This window comes from Cuculus canorus, chromosome 11, assembly GCF_017976375.1.
Source record: "Cuculus canorus isolate bCucCan1 chromosome 11, bCucCan1.pri, whole genome shotgun sequence".
NCBI lineage: Eukaryota > Metazoa > Chordata > Aves > Cuculiformes > Cuculidae > Cuculus > Cuculus canorus.
The window spans coordinates 3,127,029-3,144,159 of NC_071411.1; the positions used below are offsets into that span (position 1 = coordinate 3,127,029).

Sequence of the window (17,131 nt, forward strand, 5' to 3'; positions counted from 1 at the left end):
TTACTTAAGCACACGCATCTTAGCTTAGTTACAAGCTACTACTTAACCACCATCTCACCAGTACTTTGGGGATGTTTTCCTCACAGCTAGCCCAGTAGCATTCAAGCCTGTAAACATTATCAGCACTTATTGGGATTTATCACTGAAGCAAGTCAGCGAGAGACAAGCAAGGCAAAGAGACCCACGAACTTCAATTAGAAGCAGTCTGATCCCATCTCCTGCCCTTGGGCACAAAGAGCAAGTCATGTGCCAGCTGAATCCATTTACATCGGCGACAGCATCCAAACAAGCAAATAAGGGGATGACAAACTGTCCTGACGCTGCTGAGCTTCCTGGTGAACACCTCCTTTGGTCTGCAGGGGTTTCAGAGGTTTAAGAGAGCTCAGAGCTATAAGCAGATCTCACTAAAAGTCTATGCTTCTCTACTTATCCCGGTTCTTAATACCCTTGAATTTCAGTACCGTGAGACTAGGATGTCCGAGTTTGCAATTCTCTGCTAGCCTGGGCAGCTACCTCTTGCCATGATACCTCTTTCTTTGGTAGATACCTCTTTCTTTGGTAGATACCTCTTTCTTTGGTAGATACCTCTTTCTTTGGTAGATACCTCTTTCTTTGGTAGATACCTCTTTCTTTGGTAGATACCTCTTTCTTTGGTAGATACCTCTTTCTTTGGTAGATACCTCTACCAAACTTTGGTTTCCTTGGAACCAGCACTTTACAAGAGAAGAGGACCAGAAACCGCTTACAGAAATAACTCCTTTCCCTTTCTCAAAACTTCCCAACAGGGCAACAGTTTTTCTCTGCTCTCAACTCCAGCTCCCTTAGGGCCTCCCCAGCTGCCCCCTGTGTCTCCAGGGTTTGCCACAATCCTTCAGACCTGTGCACCCTGTGAGCAAAGAGATACCCCGATAACTCACAGGTTGGGCCGCCGGCCACGCGCTGGGGCAGCGTTTGCTCTGATCCCACTGCCTCGCGGCCTTCCTCTCCACCAGCACCAGCCAAGCGCTCGTGAAACTCAGGCAACACCAGCTGAAATCACAGCCTCCTGAAGCACTTAAAAAAAACCCCAAAGCATTGTTGGAGAAGTCTTCCATTAACCTGGGGAAGCGCTTGAGAACCAGGAACAACAGATGTATGGAACAACCAGGGCAGGAAGTCCCAAAGCGAGGGAATGGCACCTGAGGAAAGGCTCAGAACTGGATGGTAGAGCTCTTTCCCCAGTTACACGTAGGATAACCAGTCACTAAACTGCTGATGGCTTGGTTATTCACAGTCACCTTTAACTCGGGAGCTCCCGGGGCAGAAAGCACCGCGCACATCACCCGCCCCGAGGCGGAGCTCACAGAGCTCTCCAGAAAAGTTCTCTTCCTTGAGAGATGCCTTCACGGCTTGGCCCAGCCTTTAAACACACACACAAGGATTCACGCTGCTTAAGGCCTGTTAGTCTCCAAAACTGATGGAAAATAAAAATCGTAGAAACCTACCAGGTGTGTGAGAAGTCAAGCGCTCTCCTCACAGGTGCAGAGTGACCTCAGCCTCGCAAAGCAAAGGGACTCCCGACCTCTCCTCTAACTTCGCGTCAGAGAGCTCTTCTGCCGTAGATCCCTGACTCGGATCCAACTTCTTCCGCTGCTCTTCGAGCCACCAAATGAGAGGGAAGCGTTGCCACCTGCCACCGCAATGACTGGCTCCCTCCCCGAGCCGCCGGGCTTTGCTTCAAGCACAGCTTCATGGGCGCCTCAACGCCGTTCTGCAGCCGAGCAGAAACCAGGAGGAGGGCGGGAAGCCTGAATAAAGCAGCCGAGAGAATCGCTGCGTTTCAAAAGCCTTTGCAAACAGCTATTTACGGAGCTAAGGGCTCTAAGTACCCTATTCATATGCATTCTAGACAAGGCTAAGTGGAGGTACCTGGCTCTAGGGTCACCGCTTAGGAGAACTGGGGAAGGTTGACCCGTGCTGCCGTTACTGAAAGCCTGCAAAGCTCTCCTGGCACCTACAGCTCAGACCAAAAGCCTGCCAGGCCCTAGAAGCACGCAGACCTCTCCTGTTAGCTGGAGACCAAAAGCTGGACACTGGGAGGCAATCCCTGGCACAGCAAGAGGTGAAGGTGTCAGCTCGAGCTTTTGCAAAGCAGCTGGGCTTGCTCACCCACACCCAAGCTCATCTCGCCCCCTTCTCCCTGGCTCCTGGGCAGAGCCAGGCGCAGGCACTGAGCAGCCTCACCTCTCCTCAGCCTCCTGCTTCTCCTCAGCCACTGTCCTGGAAGGATGGCAGCGCTCTGGGCAATGGCTTTGTAAACCAAAGCACTGTAACAAACACCATCTTGACCCCCATGAAATGTAAAATGCTTTCTATGATTATATTCTATGATCCTAAAACAGTAGGAGTACCTGGCAAGCAGAAAAGCCCAGGTGGGTTAGCCTAGGAGCTCAGGGGAACTCCTCTCTCCCAAGCACTAGCTGCCATCTCTCTCCAACCCAGCGTTTGAAGGGCTCCTGCAATAATTCTGATCTTCCTTACAGCGCAGTCCTTTTATCAGGGAAGTCAACAAACAGTCCTGAGGACTCCCTGCTGATCGTTCACCGCGTTATCAGAACTCTCCATCTCCTCAGCACCCACACTGGGGCAAAGTTAATTGAATAATTAAAGCAACTCAAATTGGCCGCAGCTTGTTCCTATCTGCTTTCAATTTCCTCCTTCAAGGGCTGATTGAGGAATGTCTCACCTGTCTCCTGGTGCCAAACTCAGGCCAAGAAGTAGTTTTCTCTGGAAGACAGTGTCCAGGGCATCTGCGCTTCCCCCTTTCCTTTGCACTGTGCAAGAGTTGAGCTTCCCAGGACAGTGGGAAGGATTTTCCCTCCAGTACTCCCAGCCACTGGTGCTCTGTGTTTCTCCTGCTCTCTTCCGTCTTCCAGATTGCTCTTTCAGACTTTTTAATCTACAGATTTTAAGGTAACTGAAGCGCCTTATGAAGGCATTTTCTCTCCCTTCCAGCTCAGCTTTCCCTTAAAATACAACTGCCCATTTTCCCCTATGCCAAAACTTCAGCTCATTTCTCTCTCTTTGTTTAAGGAAAAATAATCCATCAAGATCTCTCTCTTCCTGCTGCGGTTGATGGTTTGGGAACCTGATTTCCATTTCAATAGTTCCTGTGGACTTACACAATGCCTAAAAGGAGCATTTCAACAGTCTACTCAGCCCTCCGCAGGTATAAATTTCTTGTAGGACAGAAGGAAATAAAGGATTAATAGCTCTATTAGCACATCTTGTTCAGCATCACAGGACACAGGATGCTACAGTATCCACCCAGAAGGCACCTGAGAAATCAATCCTGTGAAACAGTTTCTATTTTACAGAAGATCATCTTTCGAAGGAAAACAATGGAATTTTGGAGATTCAAGTCCTTTTCTGCAAAATTCAAAGGTTCGGAAAAAATGCAATTTTCCACACCACCAGAACTGTCAAATTCATATGTCATCCTTTTTTTCACAGTCTCTTACCAATCAGAACATCCTGAGGTATCAACTACAGATTTTGCTCACCAGCCAGGTCTCCAAAGATACAGAAGCTTCTCGATACCGATGAGACTGTCCCACACGGAAGGAAACTCTGGCTGGGATGTGAGTCACTATTTCTGCCAATGCTCAACTCTGAAGGACTGACTATCTACTCAGGTGTGACCTTTTTAAGAGAGAAAAGCAGCAGCAGCAGCGTGATGAGGTTTGGCTTTGGGATAATCAGTTCAAAATATTCAAGAGGCTCAATCCATTGTAATTATTTTTCATTAAATAACTGATGAGGAAGACAGAAACAAATATAATTTTCTGGTCACGTCTGGTTCTGCTTGAAGATGAACATCTCAAAGCAGCAGCCTTTAGCCAATATTTGCCTTCTTTCAGGTAATAAGTCAAAACACCTTCTCTCCAGCAATCACTGCGGCTTTTCACTTGTTGCATTCGCTGCAGATCGGACAGGCCTCAGCTTTCCATTTGGTCAGGACTGTTTCTGAAGGGGCTACAGGAAAGCTGGAGAGGGGCTGTTCACAAAGACTTGGGATAGGACGACGGGCAATGGGTATAAACTGGAGAGGGGCAGATTTAGACTGGACATAAGGAAGAATTTCGTCACCATGAGAGTGGTGAGGCCCTGGCACAGGTTTCCCAGGGAAATCGTGGCTGCCCCATCCCTGGAGGTGTTCAAGGCCACGTTGGATGGGCCTTGGGCAGCCTGGGCTGGTGGGAGGTTTGGAACTAGATGATCTTTAAGGTCCCTTCCAACTCAAACTATTCTATGAGTCTATGAATGTATTCACCCCACGGGTCCTTTCTGTATAACTAAACAAGAGCTTCAGAAATCATCTTGAAAGGCTGAGCTATTGAGTTTTTTCTCAACTATTTCTTGGTGATGGGTAAGAAAGTTGAGTACACAGACTACAGTGAGCTGGTTCTTCTCACCTACCTGCTCCTCCCACCTCAATACCACTGCTAGCTGTATGTTTACTAGAGGAGTTAGACAGCAGAAGAGATGGGAGCTGTGAGTAAGTGAACATGTAGCTTCCTACTTGGGACCAACCAAATGATTGCGAAAAGCCATTTACATGCTGCACTTGCATCTCCATGACTGATGAGATCTGCTTGCCTCTCACATGCTCAGGTTACTTCAGGGGCCAAATGCCACAGGCGATTCACCTCCGAGGGGTAATGGAAGAAGTGCAGATGTTTCTGGATGCTGACCCTTTGGCCTCTGGCATAAGCTTTTGGTGCATCCTTTGATAATGAGCTGATAAATGATAGGTCACTCCAGCAAGAAGACAAGCTGATCCAGCTGTCTGAAGATGCGGTGAGAAGGTCAGTGGAAAAGCTGACAATGTGTCTCATAGATAAGAAGAGAGATCACCCAGCATTCTGCTTCTGAGGAGCAGCAGATTTCAACAGAGTTCATATTGCATAGTGCTGAAGACTAAAGTTTCATTCCCATTATCAATCTTTATTTCCCATACTCCAAGGTATTTGCCTCACAGCCTGTTCCTATGGATGTTCCAAGGGAGCCACCACATTTACGTACTCTGGGCTGAGCCATATATTCCATGTGAGTGCTGATTACTCCTATGCAACACAAGGATCCTGTAAAACAACCACACTGAGCTAACTTCTGCATTTCACTCTGCAGTACTAGCACAATTCACCTTCCATCAGACAGCAAGGAGAACTGGCCACCAGCCCCATCCCTCCTCTAGCATCGAACGAGGAAGGAGAGCAGCAAAGCACTAGTGTCAGCAATATTGGAAGGAAGACTTTATCCATTCAGTTAAGAGACCAGATTCATTCCTCCAGTTGCACCTTCCAGCGAGAGAGCAAACTTACCTGGAGCAGACTTTCCTGATTTTAGTTATTGGGTAACATGACATCTTGTACATGCAAGAGCTCTGTATGCAGATTAGCACATCAGTTCAGAGGTGGCAGGAAGCTTAGGATCCACCTTTACCTGGTAGTACACATGCAAGTTAATAAACATGTACTAAGAACCCATCTTTTTCCCCTGAAATAACACTGTGGACACCCCAGGCTGTAGGAACAAGCCTTGATGGAGGGTGGCTGCAATGCTTGAACAGCTGGAACTATTTTCCCAACACTAGGTCAGCTCCAATACAGTCCCCATACTAAAAGCCCAAACATAGATAAGCTAGGAACAAGTTTAAGATCTTATTTGTAATCAGACCAGGGTTCTGTTATTTTACGTGTTACTTGGGCAGAACAGTGGCAGTAATAATACAGGCAAGACTTAAGATCTGCAAAGGAAGAAATTGCTCGATAAAGTGGAAAAAAAAGGCAAACTAAGTTTAGGAGCAGGAATACATTCTGGTTGTACAATAATTAAGAGTCACACAACACCCGTTATCTAAGTAAGTGAATTGTGTTTCACAAGGGATCACAGGAAAATGTTCTTCAGCTTTGATTCAAGTTGTTCACATTTCCTCAGTTCCAGACTTCCAGTTTAATCCAGTCCCAAATCTCCAGCAACACAATAGCACTCTTCTGCAACTTTGTGTGGGAAAAACACAATTGTCTATTTTCTGCAACAATAAGATTCTTCAGCCTTGATTTATCACCACAATAGTCAGAAAAGCTTCAGAGGAACATGGTGTGAATTATTACTTTGACAAGGACATGTGCCTTGTGAGCTGCATGTACTATATTCAATAAAACTCCTCTAGGACTACAACGTGCAAACACAACAGAGGCTGCTTGGTCACTCAGATCCCTTCATTTGGGAAGAAACAAAAGAGAGTAGAGGCTCCCAATGACAACACAGTTAGAATCATAAAATGGTTTGTGTTGGAAGCAACCTGAAAGCCCATCCAGTTGCACACCCCTGCAGGAACACCTCCCATTGATCAGGTTCCTCAAAGCCCCATCCAGCCTGGCCCTGAACACCTCCAGGGATGGGGCAGCACAACTTCCTTGGGCAACCTGTTCCAGTTCTCACCACCCTCATCATGAAGAATTTCTTCCAGTTGTCCTTCAACTGATAAATGGGGATCTCTGAAAGGTCACTGATATCTCCTACCATCCTTATATTCCTTATATTCCATCCGCTGAGGAACACTCCTTATATTCCATCCGCTGAGGAGCATAGCAGATGTGGAAGGATTTTGCTGTATATCTGTGAACATTAGCAAGAGCTTGAAACCTCCAATATCTCCAATCACATGTGAAGTTAGGAGCCTCACAGAAAAGGGGAAAAATATGTTTTATTTGCCATCAGCCTGAGACAAGCTTTGCAAGGAGAGAGAGGAGCAGGAGGGATTTAGTACAAAACTGTGCTGAATTTAAAGTACGCATCACAGGTGAGAACAGGTTTCTTGCACTGCAAGCCCCATGCAGACCTCCGTGGGAGGGCTAATCCCCTCTCTACAGCTGTCTCCATCCTGCTGAGACAGCATGAGCCAGCAGAAGCTGCCAAACCCTTGCCTCTGTGTATTTACCTGCCCTTCAGAGGAGACACACAGCTGCCATCAGAAACACCAAGTGAGTGGGGTGCCTTGGCAGTACGTCTGGCAAGGAAACCTCCGCTCCCTTCCTTGAGACAACTGCTTTAGGGCAAAATGCTCCGCTTTGCTTAGCTGGGCCTGGTCTTCCATGGGACAATGCTGCAGCAATTCAGTTTACACTGTGGTCTTAGCAGCAAGGAGGCTTCCCTTTACAGGTGGCCTCTTGACATGGTGCATCCCCTTTCCAAGGGCTGCTCCCCACCCCCTGTCCCTCCTTTACCACCCCTGCTTTCTCAGCAATTTCTCCTCCTTTCTTGTAAAACTTCCCTAACCCATTCATTTTATTTCCCTTAGTCTGGCTCCTACTGTCAGAAGAGCCATTTTCTCCTGTCTGTCCTTGATTGCTACTGCTTCTTTTCTGTAAATGCATCCGTCATGACCTTTGCTTCCAAGAAGCAAGCGCTCATAAGCTCCTCATATTTTCCACAGAACGTATTCAGCAAGGATTCTGTAAAAGAGTGGTTTCTCTTCTTGTCCTAGGAGGTTGCGAGCCCCACAGTACAGTGCATTTGCTGATCCCAGCAGAAAACATCAGAAGCATAAGCAGCTTAAAAAGCAAACAAGAAACAAACCCTCAAGTCCCCAAACATCCTTTCCTGAGGCTGGAAAGAAGCTCTTGCCTGGCCAGCCTGCTGGGGTAAGAACTACATCACATCCCACAGCTGGAATGCTCATTAATTTTCAACTAATGAGCTGATGTGAACTTGGAGATTTGAAAGAAGGCCCAGCTTTGATGCACAGTGTCACCTTCCCCAGTGGGCAGACAGGATATCCCCAAAGCCACATGCTCTTGTTTTGCTGTGCTTCTAGTTGAGGAAGCGTTTCACACCAAGATGAGTCTTTCCCAAGAATCCATAGAGATCTCTTAAGGGTCAGGGAGCAGCAAAGGCCAGCAGTTGCCTACGGGATGAGGAGTTAAGGATAACTCGATCAGCAGGGCAGGGCTCTCCAGCCAGGTCCCCTTCCCACAGGACTTAAGCAAGACCAGAAGCCAAGCCTGGGGATGCTGACCAGGGTCAACCAAGAGTCCAGATCATTAAGGCAGGTCAAGTCAGAAGTCTAATTGCATATCAGAGTCAGCTACAGCGACAGTAACCAGGGTCAGGCACAGTCCAGTTGTCACCAGGCAGGTCCAACATCGAACTGGGAAGTCAGTCCATCGAGTCAGGGTGGAGGTCTATGGCCAGGCAGAGGCATGACTGTAGGGAGTGGTAGATGGGTAGACCTAACATCATACCTCAGGGAGCAACCGAAAGTCATGAACTGAGCTTAAATGAGGCCCCACAGCCCGTCAGAAGGAGAATGGAGGCCCCACGTCAAGCTCAGCAGGGCAGTTAAGTCCTATTAAGGTAGACAGGGCCCTGACACTTCATCTCTGCAGCCTCAGCCAGCATCACAGCCAGCCACCGAGAGATGCCTGCAGATCCCGTGCCATCCAAGTACAAATGCTCGTACCAGGGATCAGCCCCCTTAATTTAGACCGCTGCCTCTCTGCACTTGCCCAGAAGTTACAAATAGATTTTGCCTCTGTCCCTCTTAGATGCAAACTCCACAGTCTTCACGATAGACATAAAGGCTCCTTGTCCTCTCTCTTCAAAAATAAAAGGGATGATATTTCATGTTACAAAACAGCCTGTGTCTAAGGTATTGAAAGAAGATGCAGAAATAACCAGGAACTGCTTTACCTCCCCACATGCTGAGGTGCCTCGGGGCAGGGAAAAGCAGCTGCAGGAGGAGCAGGGTACCTCCCAGACCAGCAGAACAACAGCATGGAAGCGAAGACAAACAAAGATGCAGGAAGTGATTATACCTTCAGATAGCAAAGCTGCAAAGCTGACTAAGGAACTGGTTATTTGAGTTTGTCACTCAATGTGGGGCTCTCATTAGAGAAAAACAACCTAAACCCCACAACAGCAGCAGTTGTTCATATCAGCAGGGGAAGTAAAATAACCTCCTCTGATGGATACTGCGAAAGCAGAACATGTGGGATGAGTGACAGTAGCATTAGCAAGGCTGGAAATTGGGCAAGACACAACTCCCCCCACCACCCAACCATCCCCCTCATATTTCAGGAGGGGAAGTTCAGTGTTTGAGGAGCATCATGGAGCACTCCTTTCCGGGTGATATTTAACTCAGCCTTCAGAGCCCAGCCAAGAACGCACTCCACAATAACTAGCGATGGCCAGTAATCAAAACCAGAAAAAGCTTTCCATTCTGTCCTTCGGTTTTATCCCTGCCATGGTACTCTTTGACCCTGTGTCAGAACATACAAGCTTACATTCAGAAAGATTTAATGAAAAGCATGCAACAGCCAAAGATCCTGTTGCCAGGAGAGGAGGGGAAGAGCGAGAGAGGAAAAAATATATCAAATGGCTTATAGAGAAAGAAACGCGCACTTCCCAGCAGACGATACAGTCTTTTAAGCCATCCCACTTGGGGGAGCTTCCCCTAACTCTGAAACTTCCTTGAAGGCAAAAGATAAACAGATCATGGGGCCAGTATAAGGGGTGTGCAGCTGCACAATCTCTTAGAAGGTCCCTTTTGTATTGCCTTTGCTTGTTCTTCGAGCTCAGAGGGGAGGTTGAGTTGAAGTCACCTGCCCTCTGATTCCTTGTGTACGCAGAACTGGCGGCAAAAGCACAGTCGAGCCATCACGAAAGGAGAGGCAGGTTGTGCCAGGTACAAAATTTATGAAGTTAGTCTTTCCAAAGTGAGAAATAAAGGAAAATGCCCTGCATTTTTCCTTTCAGAAAAACAGTTCTGGGAACGCATGGGTCTATGTAGACAAGACGTCAAGCAGCCCCTCAAAAATCCCTCTGAGGATCCCTCAAAGCCCATCCAGTTCCAACCCCTTGCCATGGACAGGGACACCTCCCACTGGACCAGGCTCTCAAAGCCCCATCAAACACCTTTGAACACCTCCAGAGATGGAGCAGCCACAACTTCCCTGGGCAACCTGTGCCAGTGTCTCACCACACTCATCATGAAGGATTTCTTCCTAATGCCTAATCTAAATCTTCCCCTTTTGAATTTAAAGTCATTGCCCTTCATTCTATCGCTCCATGCCCTTGTAAAGAGTCTCCACAGCTTTCTTGTAGGCCCCCTTCAGGTACTTGAAGGCTGCTATAAGATCTCCCTCTAGCAGGTCTCTCTGCTGTGTCAAGCAGTCCCTCCAAAATGACGCATTCTCTTTTTAAATCCAGTTACTCCTCAGTGTAGAAGAGGTTCCAGACAGGACAGATACTTGGACAGCTGGGACCTTCCCCCCATGACCCCGAAGCCAGGACAAAGCCAGTCCTCCAGGTAGACTGTGCATCACAGCCTAGGAAAATTCCTGCTTTCCACTGTGCCTGAGGCACGCACACACACACCTTCCAGATCCAGCTGCAAAAGTTAGCAAACCTGCTTTTGTTGGGGCTTGGAAGTAGCAGGCTCAGGAAAAAGGCTGAAACTTGACTCCAAGGCTCCAGTATTGATTTGGCCCATTTGTTTCCCTTTTCATGCCTTGGGACCTTTCCTCCCCATCCCCATCTCCTGCCTATGCAGCCCCCTCAGCCATGGGATCACCAAGCAGTATTCAACTACTTATCTAAATAAGCACCCCGTGTTTCCTAGCCTACCAAGATGGAAAACCTGTCTGATTGCCTGAGCTCCTGCAGGAAGCATGATGAGTGCTAAGAAAATAGCTCTGCTTACAAATTCTTTGGGCTAAAACAGCTGCTTTTGTAGCTGGATGGGGTTTTTGGCTGGCAGTCAGCTCTCCCTACAAGTACTCTCCACAAGACGCTCCAGTCACTTCCTGTTCCCTAGCAAGTCCCTGCAGGAAAGCAAAGAAGCTGGGATTAAACATATACAACAGAGCCCAGCCAAGACACACAATCTGAATTCCCAGACAAAGTACAAAACAAATATAAGCGTCACATAGGAACAAACATAATATGGGCTTAAGTCTAGCGTGAGCCTTCTGTAAATGTGATCTGAACAGCAGGCTGCACCTTCCAGCCTGGAGGGTTCCATAAAAGCAAGGCCTGCAGTACTGCAGATCTTGGGAGGAGAGACAGGAGGCACCAGGGATTTAGAAAGAGGCTTTGGGAATTCAACATCACCTTGAATGACACAGAACCACTACCTTCAAATGGTGGCTGGTGCTCCAATCTAAAATGAGCAGGTTCTCCAAGTCCCAGCTGAGTTCTGCACAACTGGCTCCAAGGTTCCGGCTTTTTGGTTGGAAAGGGAGGAAATAAAAAAAATAACCTGTCTGAACTGTTCCCTCCGTGTATATCTGAGACAGACATCCAATTGCCCCTAACAAGGTCAGAGTGCCCAATGTCACCTGAGTGACACTATCAGTGTATCTACCATAGATGAGCCAACAGCAGATGAAAGAAGGAATAAAGGAGTGAAGCAATACTTCCCAGCCACGGTCTGATAGCCATGTCCTTATTTTTCCCAAGATAGTCCCTTGTGGTCCCAACACAACACTCCAAACACTAACTTTCTTTCGCAGCATTGACAAATCTAAAGGCTGCCTTCCACTCATAAAGGATTTAAAATGATACCCACTAGTAACACTAGTAAAACCGTCAAGTGTGAAAACCTCAAATATTTAAAGTAGACCACAGTCTTCACAGATTCTTCTTCTGCTCAGGAGGATCCCGAGACTTCAGTTACTGTGCAGCCATCCCACGTCCACTTCACCACAGGGGAAATCCCACCGAATCCGTCTGCATTGTCAGCCCAGCAGGAAGAAGAAATCTCACAGGAAAAACTATTCTAGTGATGATCCCAGGACACTTTCGTAGATCAGAGACACTTTTGGACCAAAGCCAAGGCAGAGCTGGCCAGCACCTCCAAGAACGTGGCTAAGTGGAAAATCTCCTCCAAAAAGGTAGAAAAGAATTAGACACTTTTTCTGAATTTTCAATTACTGATGAAAGCAATGGGACTCGATGATCCCGAAGGTCTTTTCCAACCAACCAATGCTGTGGTTCTATGATTTTCCCCTTTCCCTAAAATGCTGCATTTCCTTTGGCAGTGGGGAAAAGAGAACCCTCTTCTGTCATACATGTGTGTTTCTTCACCACTGAACAGAGTTTGCAAAAAACGAACAGGAAAAAAAAGATTTGCCACCAGAGTCATGATTTCGAACGAGTATTTTTAGTATTCCCCACAAATAGGGATTATCAAAGCAACCAACTCCACTTCATACACTTGACACTTCTTCAGGAAACAACAATCAGTGCCACAAGGATATTTTCTGTCACGTTGTGGGTGGGCAGTGAGCTGTAGAAAGCAGCTCAGCAAACTCTATTCAAATGCTTTGCTGAACTGGTGTCTAAGCGAGGAAACGCTAAGGGAAGCCCGGAGCATTTCCCATGAGACAGTGAATCGAGAAATCAAGACCTTCCTCTCTCCTGTGACTCAGTGTCACAGGAGGAAAATTGCAGATGAATTCTGGCTGGCTGAAGTGGCTGACATGGCACTGCAAGCAGACTGGCTCTCTGGATACGTGCACAGAGACCCATCGGAAGCAGGGTAGGAGACCTGTGGGGAGGCCCTGTGCTGCAGCTGCTTCTCTCTCAAAGCCTGGCTCAGTCATGCCGAGAAGATGTCAAAGGGGTAGCAGGCACCTCTGGCCTGCCCTTCATGCAGAATGAGTTGAAGAGGACAAGAAAGAACAAACCAAAAGACTCAGAGCAAAGAAAGTGTGGAGGTTTGGGAAGAGAAACACATTCCATGTCAAGAAGAACAAGAAACACACACATGAAACATGCAATTACCTGCTCAGAAAACGCAGCAGGATCATCTCATTTCATGCTCTACACAGATCCCTTGAGAAAATGCAGCCTTTCTGCCAGCCCATCCTGTTTCAGAGGCTTTCTTTCATGCCTGTGACTCTCCTTGGCCTCATAACTGGTTCTCTCCACCCAGGTCTCCTCTGTCCATATGCAGAGGAGGGACACTACTGAAGAGCAAAACAGCTCGTGTACTTCTGAGTAGCCCACATTCCTCTCCAGTCACTAAACCACCCCAAACCAAAGAGAAAACAAGAGAGGAAAAAAGATGGTTTCTAAAGCCAAACACATATTAGAAAGTAAAGTCATTGTATTCACATATAACACAAAGCCTCTGGGGCAGCGTGAGACCACATCAGAGCCTGCGAGCATCACAAACAGCTTCTGCACGGGTTTGTTGCCCGCACCCATTCAGCAAGGGGTACCCACAGCTAAGAGAACATGTGCTGTCTTCTTCCTTACTTATTTGGAGCTCTTGTTTGGAAGCTCCCCAGGCAATCTACCCCTCACTTCCTAATCCTCAACTACTTCACAAAACCTCCCTCCTCCAAAGTTCCATGCTGTATGAGCCATAACGGCCTGCTTGAAAGCAGGGAGACCTGATGAAAGATCAGAAAGAAAAGCTCACGTGTGCAAGGAAACTCTGCAATTTCAATCCACTTCCTGCAGCGAGTCTGAAGAACAGGAGGTGAAGCCCTTGCTCTACGAAGAACTGCAGGAGTCCGGCAACCAATTTGAGGACTGCCTCAGGAACTGTGCTGTGAAGGTGCTGCAATCTCAGCTCCAGGATGGAGAAAGCACAAGGTGGATTTAAAAAATCCAGGCTGAAGCCCACTCTTTGTCTACGAGGGAAAATATACCCATGAAGGGCTGTAAGTTAATTCTTCATCAATTCTCACTGCAGGGCTATTTTCTGTGAGCAGCCCTCATAAACACATGTTAGATACTCCTTATTTTCCTCTCTTGCATTTCAGGAGTGCTCTTCCAGCTGTGAGCTACCCACTTGCTTTCACATACACAGTTTCAGCAGTGGCAAACAGTGAAAATACCGGAAAGCACGATTTATACTTCTTCACTCAACAGGGAGGACTGTTGCAAATTCCAGGAATTCAGGGATCCACCTGTGAAAGGAAGAAGAGGCACCAGGAGGAATCAACCAGCATGTCTGGCTTACCCTAAAAGCTATCAGAAGTGCCAGTCTTGATTCCACTGCTACTCTCTGTTCACTGATGTTTCTGGCACTGGAGATGCTTCCATGAGCCAATTCAGTTCACTGAACTGGCGGAAAACTAACAGGACAAAAAAGACACTGCGTAGCGATGAGCTCAGCAGTCGTCTCTTGCTGCATCTGCATGTGGGACTATTGCAATAATATGCCAAAACCAGGTATTTTGAGCTAAAGGAGCACTAGACACTTACTCTGTTGAGAAACTCATTTTGTGCATGCCGAATGGACTTTGCTGGACCTGTGTGCTCCTGGACATGGGACAGTCAGTGGTTCTCTGCAGCTTTTCCCACTTTCCTCCTTATCTATTTTAATATCTTCTGTGTTTTAAACAATCTCTTTCTCTCTGTGCATGCCTAGAACAAGAGGATTCCAACTCTGATGGGAAGGCTTTGCATTTCACAACAAACACCAGCAGCAAAAGCCCTGCCTTCCGCTAAAAGCCACATCTCCACGTAAAAGTGGTTACTCCTACCTCACTGCTGGACGAAGACGTTTTCTGCCTCCCACATGAGAGAAGCAGCAGGCTTTGTGCGAGTCATGCTTCCTGCAAGACAAAACAGCAGCAGGTAAGGCCAACGTACACCCCTTACAAGGAAGTGTCTAACGCTCCCTTGCTCACGCACTACGAACAACCGCAGCCACCCTAAAGGGTGGGGGAGATGCAGTTCTGTGAGGCAACACAAGGAGATAACAGAGAAAACCAAAAAAATACAAGGATTTGTTATGTTATTCAGGCTCGAGTTCTTAGAAAAGATTTTTTAGTCTGGTCTGCAGCAGCCTGAACACCTGTCAGAGGACAGCAGCATTCCTAATACCCTACGGCACCATTCACGGGGCTTGGAGAGAATCGGCAGAGCGAGTCCTGTCTGCTTCCAGTCACCCAGTCCTGCGAGGCACTCCTCACCCCTCAGATGCTGCACAGTCAATCCTATCCTGCCATAAGAGATCTGGATAATTAGCTTGGTTTTACAGAAAACAGTACCTTCACAGGAAAATGTATGAAGCTATTTGAATCTCTAAATGATTCCAGCAATAAGAAGTCTGCAGGTTACAAACCCCCAACTCTTTTGAAGCAGCCATTTCAAACCTATCTCGATGGGTTTAGTTGATGAGATTACTTGAAGATAACATATTGCTAGTTGAACAAAGGCAAAATTTGGGGCTAAATCTCTTCATCTTCATTTGCCAACCCTTAAAGAGGTGATTCCTGCCCTTTCTGTCTTACCTTTCATTTTTTCCACCAAACGGCACATCTGTCCTGCCTCTCTCAGCCCGGAAAACCAGGCCATGGCTTTTAAAGGGCTGGGCCAGCTCCAGTTTTTATCAGCGCCACGCCACTGGGGGAAGGAGTTATTAGCTGCCTTCTAAACTTACTGAGGAGGTGTCAAAGTCAACTTTCCCCTTCGGAATCTGGCAGACCTTCCAGTAGCACAGACAGGTAAAGGTTTGTTCATCCCATGGTTACATCAGTTCATGCCATCCGTAGCTGATGACTCTGTAGGAGATCGCACTCACTGGTGCAGAGCGAGGAAGTTTGTTACAGTCCCATTTCAAACAGACAGGAGATAAAAAGTCCCATTTCAAACAGACAGGAGATAAAAGAGACAGAAAACCTGTCCAGTTGTCCTGTTCAGTAATTGGGTATCTCAGGGATTTCTCTATCAAGGCTCCCTGGAATCAAGCACACCTTGGTCACTGAGGACTTTGTCTCCTCTGGGTGAGGGGAGGATTTTCCAAGAAGATCTGCACTTTTGATGCAACTTGGTGGGAAGAAGTAATTAGATCACATTTCCTAGCTACTGCTTGTTTCTAGCAGTTTGGGTTTTAAAAAGCTGGAAGTGCATCTCTTAGAGTTCTCTTCCACTTTGGCTGAAATCTGCGTGTGGGTAGCAAATATACGGGATGTATTTTTTTCACAAACCAGACTCAAAAGGACAGTGGGTGGGTGTTTCAACTGATGCACCTGTAAAGGCAACAGAAAGAAGCGATGGAAAGCCATAGCAAGCATCGGTCCCTGCTCCCAACACTCCCAAGAACTCACACGGAGAGATAGCAGCTGCATCTCTTGGATGCCAAGATTGATCCATTGGGCCCTACCGCCCTTGACCTTTGGATGAACAGCATTTCTGGGTAGAAATAAGGATACTGCTAAGTATTCCTTACAGTTTCACCCTAAAATGAGGAAGGCGCCTTGTGACAGCTGCAAGTCACCACAGTATTACTTCAGCCATGATGGTACAGTTCCAATGACAGGCTGGCAGAAAAGCTAAATATGGAGCCTGAATCAAACCTGTGATGCTCCCAAAAGATATCCTGAAGCTTGATTAAGTGCTCTACTCCTTTCTGTAGTTATTTTTAATCTCGGGTGGACTGTGTCATCCTGGAACTGAGTCAAATGAAAATGATAGATTTAAAGCGCTTCACTCCCCCCCTGCTGCCCCTCTGCTCTGCGTCAGTCATCACTTCGTGGTTTGTAAACACTCGGTGGGATTTGCACGGGGCCGGGCGAATCAGGCTCCTCCATTTACTGCTATACAACCAATATATTCCGGTAACAGGCTGTTCTGCTGCCAATGCCTTCTGTTTTCCAACTCATTTCATTTTCTTTACTGACTTTCTTTCAGACAAGTGGATAACCAGAGCCTTGGGTCGACTCCATGTGGATTCTGCCTCTCAGCGGTGCCAACTATTTCTTTGCAGAAATCCTGCTCGTGTAGGAAGCAGGTACAAAAATCTCTCCTCACCATGCCGGATCCAGTTTATTTGCTCCTGTTTCCATTTCCTTGTCACCATCAGTCAGCCCACAAAGCAGCAACTGCCTCCCCTGCCTTTCCTGCCAGGCTCTCCCAAGCCGATAGCCAAGGAAACTTCTCCACACCTATGCAGACTAGGGTTGTGCTTTTGTTTTGGGCAGTGACGTGTGCTTGGGGTGGAGGCCACCATTGTTTCAGCTCCCCGATTCCACAAAGGAGCGTTGTTAATTTCTTAGGAGGGCTGTAAACGAAGGGTAGCAGTTACACCCAACCTATAACAACATTACACATCATTGTTCTTCCT

General features: G+C 47.2%; 2 long non-coding RNA genes across 22 annotated transcripts in view; both read right to left on the reverse strand.

Moving 5' to 3' along the window:
• Window positions 1–17,131, reverse strand: part of LOC128853251 (uncharacterized) — a 262,276-nt gene that overhangs the window by 226,237 nt on the left and 18,908 nt on the right. The gene's annotated exons all lie outside the window — the stretch shown is intronic.
• On the reverse strand, window positions 14,001–15,540 carry LOC128853252 (uncharacterized). The gene is made up of 3 exons (XR_008451657.1): window positions 15,449–15,540; window positions 14,547–14,618; window positions 14,001–14,427 (listed from the first exon to the last, which is right to left on the reverse strand). It is a non-coding gene; the product is annotated as an uncharacterized LOC128853252 (long non-coding RNA).